Source organism: Haliotis rufescens, unplaced genomic scaffold (genome assembly GCF_023055435.1).
Source record: "Haliotis rufescens isolate VD_foot unplaced genomic scaffold, xgHalRufe1.0.p SCAF_1, whole genome shotgun sequence".
In the NCBI taxonomy this organism is placed as follows: domain Eukaryota; kingdom Metazoa; phylum Mollusca; class Gastropoda; order Lepetellida; family Haliotidae; genus Haliotis; species Haliotis rufescens.
The window spans coordinates 7,810,293-7,823,352 of NW_025963779.1; the positions used below are offsets into that span (position 1 = coordinate 7,810,293).

The 13,060-nt window shown below is 37.0% G+C and overlaps 1 protein-coding gene across 4 annotated transcripts in view; it reads left to right on the forward strand.

Annotated features, from left to right (window-relative positions):
• Positions 1-13,060, forward strand: part of LOC124136675 (zwei Ig domain protein zig-8-like) — a 229,326-nt gene that overhangs the window by 102,453 nt on the left and 113,813 nt on the right. For 3 of the 4 annotated variants that reach the window (XM_046502654.2, XM_046502657.2, XM_046502658.2), the window contains exon 3: positions 3,429-3,472. The exons of the other annotated variant lie outside the window; for it this stretch is intronic. The gene's annotated coding sequence lies outside the window, so the exon portion shown is untranslated. The remainder of the gene's footprint in view (positions 1-3,428; positions 3,473-13,060) is intronic. 4 annotated transcript variants of the gene reach the window in all.

Here is a 13,060-nt window from a genome sequence, read left to right on the forward strand (position 1 = left end):
GCTCTATGTTGTCTCCAAAATGTAAATACAGTCCCTTTCTAGATTTCTATCGTGTTTTCTGCACGAAATATATTGCCACACATCCTTTGAATATTGTAGTAACCGCATCTGTGAAGTTTGTAAACTATAATTGTAGATATAATTATTTAAATATGCCTACCGACAATGACTGAAAATAGTTCTATTCTATGAATATTAGCTTCCACGGTGATGCGTCCGTCAAACCAGCTGTTTCAATTGGAGGGGGGTTATTGTGATATAATAGCCTCTGATTGACCAATCAGAATCGTGTTAATTCCAAATTCATGGTAGAATTATGTGTATTGATTCCTGGATATTATTAGGTAAGGTAGATAATTTTATTCAGTACAAGTATTTTTATATTTGTGGGGAAAAATTAGTGTCAATGCAGATGAAACTATTGAAAGTGTTACTGTTAAATGTATGCGATTTTCAATCTCGCTGAATGGATGATGATGCGATATCTATGACAACTATGCTAAGAATATCGTGGAATCATGGCTTAGGTCAATTCCTGCCTCTTGATTCAGTTGAAATAATGCAAACAATTACTTGAGAAGCTGTAAGGAGATATAATAGAACTGAATACATAAGTAGTCTTAATATTATCTGCCAGACTGTCAGGCAGATGGAGGAAATTAAACTTTGCTCCCATTAAGTGACACATTTTTATTTAATCACACTGGTGTTTATCTTTTGTTAAGTTCACTGCACAGCTGCAAACTGAGACGAATAATAATATATGTCAGATCATTGAGTTCTGACAGTCACCAAATACACTACCGTGACATAAGTTAAGGGACACTTGAGACACAGCAAGCTGGGCTTGAGACCATCGCATTTGAGTCTAACTTCCGACCAGCGATATATTATGATGTCAAACTTTGCCCACAGATTTATGATTTCACCAAGTATCACGTACCATGTGCTTTGTTGTCGGCTGCTGTTTCTCATGATTTCTGCCATTGACTTTACGATGGTTCATAGAAGGAATGTTCTGTCACCTGACAAAAAAGAAGTTATCACAGACCTGCATTTGAATGGCAAATCCTGCAGAGCTAGATTTCAACAGCTAGGTCTACCCCAGAGCACAGTGCATGGTGTGATTCATTGCTTTAACGATAGAGGAAGTTTGGAAAATCAGCCACGAACTGGGAGACTAAAGATTCCGAGCAACCCTGATAGAGATGTGTTGTGTCAAAGTCAGTAGATGATCATTGCTTACATAAATTTCTAACAACTTTAATGAAAACAGGCCTTCTGTTTCCACAAGAACTGTTCAGGATGAATTATCTTGTATGGATTGTTTACAACACCTTAGAATTCGAGAGGTCAATTTAACAGGAAACAAAAGGAGTTTCGTAATTCCCATCTAAACTTAGAACGACAATTATTGCATTTTGGGACAAGGTAGTGTTCAGTGATGAATCTAGGATAGAAACCAGGACAGACAACTGTATTTATGTGTGGCAAAGGTGGTAGAAGACTGGTACCCAGGATGCCTCAGTCACCCCCTGGCAAACTTCTGAGTATTTGATTTGGGGATCCATAACATTTGAGGGTGTGGGGACATTAACATTCCTGGAAGAGATGGCAAATGCAAAGAAATATCAAGAAGTGTCGAAGGAAAATTTGTGGCCTGTGATTGCTCGACACTTTCCCCAACAGTTCTTTTTTCGTTCAAGATGACAATGCTCCCATTCACTGTGCACATAATAAATTATAAAATCAACAACCAAATTTAGTCACTCACGTGGCCTGCACAGTCTCCAAATATAAACATTATAGAAAACATTTGGCTTCGTATCAAAAGAGTGCAACTGTTCCGAGGGCACACCTAAAACTGTAATGGCACAGTGAATTCCAAACCTGCGTGCCTCTTTGGCACACTTAATTTATTGATGAAAGTGACTGACGAGTATTTCTGTTGATAATCATGATTCGCATGTAAAAATAATTTTTATAAATATGTGCAAAAACATATTGAATTTCCTTCCTGGTAACGATGATCAACATGATTGAACTCTTTCAAACCCCAGAGTCCCCAGACACTGCAGGCCGGTACACCGGCCAAGCTGTAGTCATGTCAAAATAGTATTTAACTTTATGAACCTACCTGTCATATCATTCATTTATTAAATCTGTCATGTTTCACAAGGAAGAGGGACCACACCCTATGGACACAGAACAGCTACAACTATAACTGATCAGTGCACAGCTACTACCAGTTGTGAACAGTTGCTCTTAAATCTTGAGACTATTATAATTTGTATTGCAGTATTAAACAAAGTTTCAAAGGCAACGAGTAACTTGAGTGATGCGTGTGTATAATTTGACAGTCACTTGACTTGTATTTGAATTATGGATAACCATTAAAACAGTTTAGAAGCCAATCATCTAAATACGTTTTGCCAGGGCTATGGTAAAGCAAAATGCCCAATCAGACGTTTTGTACCTATCTCTTGAGACCTACAGTGGGTACCCGGGTAGGGTCGGGTAATAGGGTGGTGGGTGCCAAGGTAGTAAATTCTTAATTTGGCATAACTGTGCCCATTGGCACACTTGAATTTCGATCCCTGGAGTTGAAAACATGTGTTCATAACAGTGTCACTACTGAAGACCTGCAAGAAGATATTTGTGAAATATGGGAATCATTGACTGTTGATTTCATCGAAAACTTATGCATGAGCATTCCATGCATATTCGGTATATATATTTTGTTTATGGCGAGCAAGAACAAATGGAACAAATTACACTTCCAGGTTTGTGACATCAATCCAGTGTCCATTCTGGCATTGTACTGTACATGTGACAGTCGCTTCATTCTTGACAAGCATGCCAAATATGTAAAAATTAGACAAGACACTGCTCATCAATGTAGTGAAATGTCCAGTTCATTAACAGGAGACTGAGAGAATATATAACATTTACATTCAGATTGTGCAAAACCCTTCATTGAAATCTGTACAATCTTCATTGGATGACCTATCTCATTTGAATATTCTGTATGTTGAGCTTCCTGTCATCGTTTTTATGGAAATTTGATCTCATCAAGTGAAAGAAGTTAAGCTTGGAATAAAAGTAAACTTTTGTTATTCAGGAAAAATTTCTTATAACCCATACTCAATCATGGTATTTTCAATCTACAGTCTTGGTGTTGTCGTTTGCTGATTAAGGAGACAGTGTTTTACTTTTTCAAAAGTCAAGTTACTTGGCAATAGTTTCATGATGCATTATAGACCAGGGATCACACTTTCATTCATGCATAATTTCATGATTTACAGTATTTACATTGAGAACAACGGTTTTCCTTCCCTGATATTGCGGTAACACTTATATACATAAAAAACACCTCCTGTCTCAACCATTAATCATTGCCTCTAAATGTAAATAAACATCTTTTTCAGGAGGGTGAAGAATGAGAAGAGGGCTATTTGATAAGCTACCAGAGGTAAGCTAAGGGAGTTATCGTATTGATTTCCTGATATCAGGGACTCTGAAACAAAAGGACATTGTTTTTTCTCAATACAGCAATGATACAGTTCAGAAGAGAGTGTGCTGGTGCAATGTGTTTAAAAAATATAACAGGGAAACGCCATGTGAAGAGCACTGTACTTTCAGAATTTTACATTGTTCAGTCTTGGAAAGGCTTCTACTTGTGGGGTAATACCCTGCCATTAAAGAAATCATTTAGGATGCATAGACAACTAAGGATACAAGGTACCATATATCACCATCTTTAAAGAGACCCCACCTTTAAGGCAACCCCCCTGTAAAAGCCTTCAAAATTGATGCTAATTTATGTACCCCGTCTATGAGGCGAATTGGAATGAAGCACAATAGTCAATACAAAAAAATAAAACATCACTAGACATGATGATTTACCAATTAAATCATATTCTCTGTTCTTCTAGGCATTGTTTTATGTGCAGATACGAAGATTACCGTGTCTAATGTCTTGTAAACTAAGCCTGAAGCAGCAGTTAGCTGTACACATGTTTTCTCAGAATCTACCGGTGATTCGGTTAAAAATTACCCAATAATATAACCTTAAAGAATTTTGATGACTGGAAGAATTGTATCTGTAACTATTATTTTATCAGGAATAATAAATTCCAACAACATTTTATTTTAGTTCCAGTTTTACAATATATTTAAAATGAATTAATAAACATAAACGTACCACTTTGGTACAGCTGATCACTATTACCGATTATTTCTACCGATCACTTCACACACGATTTCACCGAAATTAATGTGAACAATATTGAATGAAATTTTGAATACAAATTCATAAAATAAATTACAAACATAAGTCCAGATATACAATGTACACTTTTTATTACCAGACAGTGTAAGTACATGTTGTGGTGTTGGAGGAAAAGGTATAAAACTCTTCAATCCTGTGTTTTAGGCAACCACCCTTGAAAGCCCTCTAATTTTAGGTATGAAAAACACACCTTATACAAGGTGATATACGGTAGGTAATCTTTGTAAGGTGTAGATTTCAAGTCAAGCTATTAACAGCAATCCATTGCTCTGGTTAACTATGTACCTCATCTATCTTTGCTCCTTAAAAGTAACCACATCGATGTTGGCTCTCATCTTTTTTTTTTAACCTGGCCTACAGTCATCTGCTCACTTTTTTAACAAAATCTGTAAAACAGTAAAAATATTAGTAAGAAAAGTACTCTCTGGCATTGACGTTATATATTTCAATGAATGTTTAACAACAGCAACATCCACCAACTGTTTGAAACTATATATAATCATTATACTTTCAAGATAAAATATTACGAAATAAAACCTATAGAAAATGTTCAATAGTCCTTGACTAAGCATCTGTTGAAGTGAAACTAGTTTATTGAAACAAACATGATCTTTTGCTATGGTTTCTCAGTTTCTAAAATAGCACTCCTTCCCAATTCAACCATACTTCATGTACTGACTAGTTAACGCTTCACTTTGTCTTCATCAAAGTGAGAAGAGAGCTGGCTCACTCTCAGCTACTTTGCTGTGAATAGCTGATATGGCATAAAACAATATTCACTCACTCCCTCACATTTTTCCTGCCAAAGTTCCTTCAGACTGCTTATGATGTTGTTAAGGTAAATAGACATGGGAATTTCTGCTTTAAAGTTATATAGTATTGGGAATGCATTTGTCAATCATTATACTTGGTTATTTAGTAGATGGAGGCACAGTTTTTAGGCATTCAGGTAGGTGAGGTGAGGTGAGGAGGTGAGGGGAGGTGAAATGGAGTTGAACGTCGCATCCAAGATTATTGCAGTTATATGGCAACCCATTCAGGTAGGTGGGTATGAGGCTGATTCTGTTTTTTTTATTGTTTGTTTTTGTATTCCTTTCTAGTTATTTCTTCTTATAATAATTTTAAGAAATGTGTTGCTCCGCTTTTACTTCTAGAAGAATCATTTTCTGAGGTTTCATTTAAAACGGTGAAATAAACAACAAAATATTATTTAATGATGTTTATGGTTTCATTTATAAAAAAATCCCTACAGTAATCTCTGTATTTATAAGTTTAATGGGACAGTTGAAGAAAACAAACTGGAGAAACCGCCTCATTCAACTTCTCTTCTTAAATAAACATTAACAGTTCATTATCAAATCTACCTGTGGAGAATTAGAACAAATGTAAACAGCTTTGAGACAAATTGGTGTAAATTCTTCCTAACTGGTAGATGATTAGCAAGAATTAAACTTATCAAGGCCTGGGGGGCATGCAAATAGTGTTAAGAGCAGCCTGAAGCTTCCCGATGACTAACCCAATGTTTACAAAGCATAGCACTCTTCTAGGGGATAGTTTGCACTGATTAAAGTATTCACACCTGTAGCTCATGAGAAGAAAAGAGTTCAGGTTATAAGATGTGTGGTAGTTGACTAGTTGTCACCAGAATGTTCACCTCTGTCGGTATCAACATTGAGAAAGGCAGTATATATCTCAATCCCCACTTTATATTTTTGAAAAAAAATAAATGTATGGTCTTAACTGGGTTCAAAATTGCATTGATCTTTGACTCTTTATGTTCAGTATGTTGTCATACATGATATCAAGTAAGGCCATTGTAGAGCCAAACCTCTAAAGTTTGTTTCATGGTGTCAATATTGGTAATCTGACAGTGGTTGCTGTAAATAATGGTGAGTTGTGCGATCTACCGATCACTTCACACACAATTTTGCCAAAATTAATGTAAACAATCTTGAATGAAGTTTTGAATAAAATTGATAAAATAGATTAAAAACATACGTCCAGATATACAATGAACACGATTTTATAACCAGAAAGTATGATAATGGGATTGTATCTTTCAGTTTGGATATGTTGACTGGTGTTTCTGGTGTTACATGCTCGTGGTGATCAGCTGATTATGTGAGTGAGTGAGTATGGTTTTACGCCACTTTTAGCAATATTCCAGCAATATCACGGTGGGGGACACCAGAAATGGGCTTCACACTTTGTACCCATGTCGGGAATCGAACCCAGGTCTTCGGCGTGACGAGCGAACGCTTTAACCACGAGGCTACCCGACCGCCCCCTGCTGATAATGTTGTTTTTTTAGATGGGGAAAAACATCGTATCAGTGTAAACCTTGAGTTTTTCAAAAATGTAAGTAATTTTGGGAGCCAATTGTAACCATGCGCTAAAACCAAGGTATTGAAGGACACATCTTACGTTTAATCTTTTTGTTCATACATCCAGCACCGCAGATATGAGGTGGGCGTGACCGAAAGGCAAATGTCTGTTTGGCCAAAAAAATATTTCCAGATCCCTGATTTGAACTTTTTATCTGGATGTATAGTTTAAGCTATTACTACGAGGGTTGATTGATAAGTTTTTGATTTATAAGAATTTGCTTATATAGTGAAATCTTTTGTTGTGGACATTACATGATGTCATAGAAATATATCCTCAAAATGCTGTGAGAATTCAGTAAAACAAGCAGGGTTCTGTGACCGGTGGAATGTGGACAAACTTTATGCCGTGATCATGCACATGCAGAAAAGGGCTTAACACCAAACACCATCCATGAAGATGTGAGTACACCAGGATTCCACTACCTATGACACTGTAAATAGTTGGCAGTAGACCTATAAGGCATGGCATATAAGCCTAGGAAGGCCTGTGACATCAGCAACACCAGAAATGAAGCAGGTAATTCATGATATGATGTTGACCAGTCTCACAAATGACTGAGTTTCAGTTGAGAGTACATTTCATCATCACATAATTTTGGCAATGAAGAAAGTATCAGCTCACTTGGTTCCAAGGCTTCTGACATTGGATAAAAATGCACCACATGACTCGTGATAATTTGACTCTGTTTGATGTTGATCCACAAAGGTTCTTTGACTATAGTTGAAACCTGGATTACCACTTGGAGTCCAAACAATAATATATCAAAATGGAAGCATTAGACTACCACCAAAGAAGGCAAAGACTGTTCCATCAGCTGGAAAGGTTATGGCCTCTGTTTATTCTGTGATGCCAAGGGTGACTATCTTTCAAAAGGCCAGACAAAAGATTGAGCATGTTCTGTTGCACTTTTAGCCAATTACAGGAACTAAGACTTAAACATAAGACTAAGAGATGTGGGAAGATGTGTTCTTCCATCAGGACAATGTGCTAATGAACAAAACATTCATTGCCATGGCTACAGTCCTCGTGTGAGACTTGGAACTCTTTCAGCAGACCCCTTATTCTTCTTATCTGGCTCCGTCAAACTTCCATCTTTTCCCAAACAGTAAGAAAGCTGTTCACCTGTGGAGAACTTTTGAGACAGCCAAGAGAACTTCTGTGGAACTGAGATAAAATACCTCTTACAATGTTAACAATAGTTCATGAATGTGGAAGCAGATTATGTTGGAAATTAGATATTTTTAATGTCTTTGGGTCAAGTCTTTCTATATGAGGCTCAGAATTTCTCAATCACCTGTCCTGTTAGGTATTTTCAGCATTTTGTTGTCAAATATAAAAACTCCACTCATTATATCTAAACTATGGGTATCTTGACGTAATTTTTGATGGCACCCAGAACTTTAAATTGACAAGGAGGTTTCAAAATGTACAGGTTTCAACGTATTTCAAACTGTCAGTGTAAGTGAATTAGGGAAGGCAGGAGATGTGTAGAGTAAGGCTTCAGAAAGTGTACCAAAGTAGGAAATTGACAGCAGGCCTTTAATTATGCATGAGCAGCAAGAATGTGCACTAACCAAGGGGCTTTCAGACCTCCCTATTGTGACTGACGTTACAGGTTAGCTTGCAGCATGGTTTCCTTTATCTGTCAGGTACAACTTCAGTCAGATCAAACTCCCATACACTTAACATATAGTCCTTTGTTGAGATTCAAACCTTGGGAGCTTTTATTGGTGAGCCTGCTGTTTTTGTCTCCTCCTCTAAAGAAGCTTAGCTATCAGCAAGCACATTTGCCACAGGAAGAATGTTATCTGTAGCCTCATACAGCACACTGCATCACAGACATGTGCACCATTCCGGGCTCCTTTCCAAGAAGTTGTCATATGCTAGACAGTCACAATTACCATACTTATGACAGTCTTTGCATTCTAACAGGGCCCAGGTTTTTTGGTTGCATTAGAGTGGGCATATATGCTACTAAACACCAAAAGCAAATCATCATCTAAAGCATGTTGCACAGGCAATAAGCATTTGATTACTCAACTGCAACTACAAATTCATATTATGAATTATCATTTTATATTTCTTCACAATATGATCTGGAAGCAGCAGAATGAAGAACTGGAACCTTGTTGACATTAATAATGTTCTGTATCTTTCGCTAAAATCAAACTTTTTAAATGCAACCATATTTGTGCTGATAGGTCACATAGTAACTGTTTTCCTAGTATATGGGTTCAGTCGTTTGGTAAAGACATAATTGATAAAGCCATCTAAAGTCTGTCTGAAAGTGCTTGGTACCACTGACAGTAAAAGACAGGATGAATCAAAGGTTAATTGATATGTACTGTCTGTGGTTACTGAAGGGATGAATATGTCCTGGTTTCTGCCGAAATATTGAGGCACTTCCTGCTAGAGAAACACACATGATCATATCCATGTGATGTAGTTGCGTAGTAGTGAGCCATCTCCATTAGCACATGGTAGACCGGTACAGCGGAAGAACAATGTGAGTCAGCAAGCGATCGTTCAGTTTGGTTATTTGATTGCAGTGTTCCACAGTAATTAACTTGTAACTTTAAAGAGCAAAGGTACAACAGCTTTCCTTGCTCGAGTAATACATGTTATTTAGGGTTTTGTGTAGTGACTCTCAGAACATTTACACATTCTTTGATATATATGTCAGTTGACGCCATTTGGTCTACAAATGTTAAGCTTCGTCTAACAATCCAGCTGCCAGATGCCATTTTGATCATAATAACTGTATCTATTGATGAGGTTTTTTGAGCTGTAAAACCCAAGTTTTAGTGATAGTAAACAAACCGCTGTTAGGATTGTCTGTTTAAGACAGGGGGCTTAATTACCATCCAGTTAGCATTGACTACTGAAAACTGATTGCTTTAGATATCCTGTATGTGTGAAATAAGTGTATATTGCACATTTGGGGTGGTGGGGTAGCCTAGTCGTTAATGCGCTCACTCGACATGCCAAAGGCCCGAGTTCAATTCTCCACATGAGTACATCATGTGAAGTTCATTTCAGGTGTCCCCACCTTGATATTACTGGAATATTGCTAAAACAGCGAAACACAATTCTCTCTCACTTACACGTCTCAAGCATATACAGCTGGAAAGGCAAAACCTTTTGGAGATTTTTAATCTGAGGATGGGGGTCCACAAAATTTGAAAGTGAAGTGCTGTATTTCCAGAGCCCCTTTGAGATCCATAAGAGTACAAAGAGAGAAATTATATTGATGTTTTCTCATTCTTGTCTACAAAGTACTTGTGTGAAGCTAGTAACAAAAACAATGATCTGTATATACACTGAGCATTTAATGTGCTGCATGAAATCTACATAATTGTTGATTACTGTGTACCATGCATATACATGAAAGAGCCATTTTACTATTATGTAAGAAGTAAATTGATATGAGGCATACTAAGCTTGGTATAATTAATATAGCCTTTGTAAATGTTCAATAAACACAATTAGAAGCAGTGCATTCAATACTTATAACTATATGTCCATTTATACCACCTCTTAACATAGTTGTAACTTTTTATGTGATCTAAGTACAGGAAAAAGATATTTGCAATAAACAAATACTAATAAAAGGATTAAAATCATTATGAACATGAAACGGTGTACTAATTACTTAGTACTTTGCATTAATGGGAGTATATTGAGCAAGAAATGGGTTCAGTTACATTGCTCAACAGTAAATAGCCTCTAGCAGAGGATGCCAGGAAGTATTTGTTTCCTGTGTTGATGAACATGTTTCAATTTAGGAAAGGAAGTTAAGGATCATTAAAAGTGTTTGTAGAGATGGTTTGTTGAAGATTATCTGAAAGATACACATTTCATGGGAATAAGTACAATTTGAATATTGACATATTTACATCTAACTTGAAAAGACCTAATCAGTTCAAAGTCCAGTTAAAATGAGAATTGTTTATGAAATGTTTACTTTGTGATTGTCTTGGGCATTTCCTTACTATTGCAATAAAACAAAAGTGACAAAACCCTTTTCACACTTTCCACAATATTTCTACAACTTCTGCCTTCAATATTCTTTTGTCTTTCCTTATAATAATTTCATGGGACAGTTAATAATGTTATTTGCTTTTTCATACAGGTTAGTTCATAGCCACGTTTGACCTTCTGTCAGTTGTGATACAATATCTTTGACCTTGCTTCTGAATCCACTTTAACTTGATCTGGCTGTTCCATCCAAGCAGGGGTGTGATGAAAATGTTCAATCACATTTCAGATCCAATTTCCATCATGGTTTCTGTAGTGCTGACTGAGTGATTGTTGATTGATTTAGAGATGTTTTAGTGTTTGTTTATGGTTTTATTTCAAATTGCTTAAAATATGATCTTTTCATAATTAAGATAGTATTGCAAATGTACAAAGAAACAAAGTTACCACAGGGCCTCTGCTCTATTTTTAACAGTTGTTAAAACATTCCTTCCCAAGGACAGGAAACAAAAGATTAGCTGCTAATTAACTAAATTCCATCTGCCATTCATGCCCTTGTAAAGCTGAAGTGTAATGATTCTTTTTCATGGGAGCAAGGCTTGTAAATCATCTTTATGTCTTCCACATGATGCACAAGATATGTTTCACAGACCTGAAGGCTCTTAGATTCTAACCCTCTATAAAAATATGTTGTTTCCAACAAGTGTGTATCATCTTACTTTGAGCAACAGTTACATGTTACATTTCTGCACAAGGAGTATGAATGATATAGAAACTACATGGCAAATTATTGTTGTACATGATAGTCGGAAATAGGTTTTATGTGTAGTAGAAGAACGTGGATATTTAGCACTAGTAATGAATACTCTCTGTTGGATCTAAATAAACACTCATCTAATCACTTTTTACTAGTGATATTAATAACAATAAGATAAGAAATCATGATAAAAAGGTTTTTTTTGACAATTGAGAAACGAGCAGGATATTATGGTCATGGCCGGAAATGTCGTCCTCACAAGACTTGCATTGAGTTGAAGAGCACGAGGGCCTGCGGAAAAGACTTCATGCCTGAAGATTATAGCACCTCCTGGCATGTAAAGATGGAAAAACGTAATTAGTCCAGTTCATAAATGTCATACTGACTGTTCCGGTGGGGTTGAAAACAGTCTTGAAAAGAAGCAAGACTTCTTGGAATTAGCCTAGAGACCATTATCATTAAACTAGCTCAGTGACTATCTTAATGACTAAAATGATTTAATATTTGTGTAACAGGATGTATCTGCACTGACCTGCAGGAGAGAGGTGCTTCACGCACAAGAAATTCCCTGACTGCAGTACATTGGTCCTTCACACACAAGACTTTACTTGACCTATTGGTGCTAATCACACACAAGAATTTTCCTGACCTCAGTACATTGGTGCTTCACATACAAGACTTTACTTGACCTATTGGTGCTAATCACACACAAGAATTTGCCTGACCGCAGTACATTGGTGGTTCACACACAAGACTTTACTTGACCTATTGGTGCTAATCACACACAAGAATTTTCCTGACTGCAGTACATTGGTGCTTCACACACAAGACTTTACTTGACCTATTGGTGCTAATCACACACAAGAATTTGCCTGACCGCAGTACATTGGTGCTTCACACACAAGACTTTACTTGATCTATTGGTGCTAATCACACAAAAGAATTTGCCTGACCGCAGTACATTGGTGCTTCACACACAAGACTTTACTTGACCTATTGGTGCTAATCATACACAAGAATTTGCCTGACCGCAGTACATTGGTGCTTCACACACAAGACTTTACTTGATCTATTGGTGCTAATCACACACAAGAATTTGCCTGACCGCAGTGCATTGGTGCTTCACACACAAGACTTTACTTGACCTATTGGTGCTAATCACACACAAGAATTTCCCTGACTGCAGTACATTGGTGCTTCACACACAAGACTTTACTTGACCTATTGGTGCTAATCACACACAAGACTTTACTTGACCTATTGGTGCTAATCACACACAAGAATTTTCCTGACCTCAGTACATTGGTGCTTCACACACAAGACTTTACTTGACCTATTGGTGCTAATCACACATAAGACTTTACTTGACCTATTGGTGCTAATCACACACAAGAATTTGCCTGACCGCAGTGCATTGGTGCTTCACACACAAGACTTTACTTGACCTATTGGTGCTAATCACACACAAGAATTTTCCTGACCTCAGTACATTGGTGCTTCACTCACAAGACTTTACTAGACCTATTGGTGCTAATCACACACAAGAATTCCCCTGAACGCAGTACATTGGTGCTTCACACACAAGACTTTACTTGACCTATTGGTGCTAATCACACACAAGAATTCCCCTGAACGCAGTACATTGG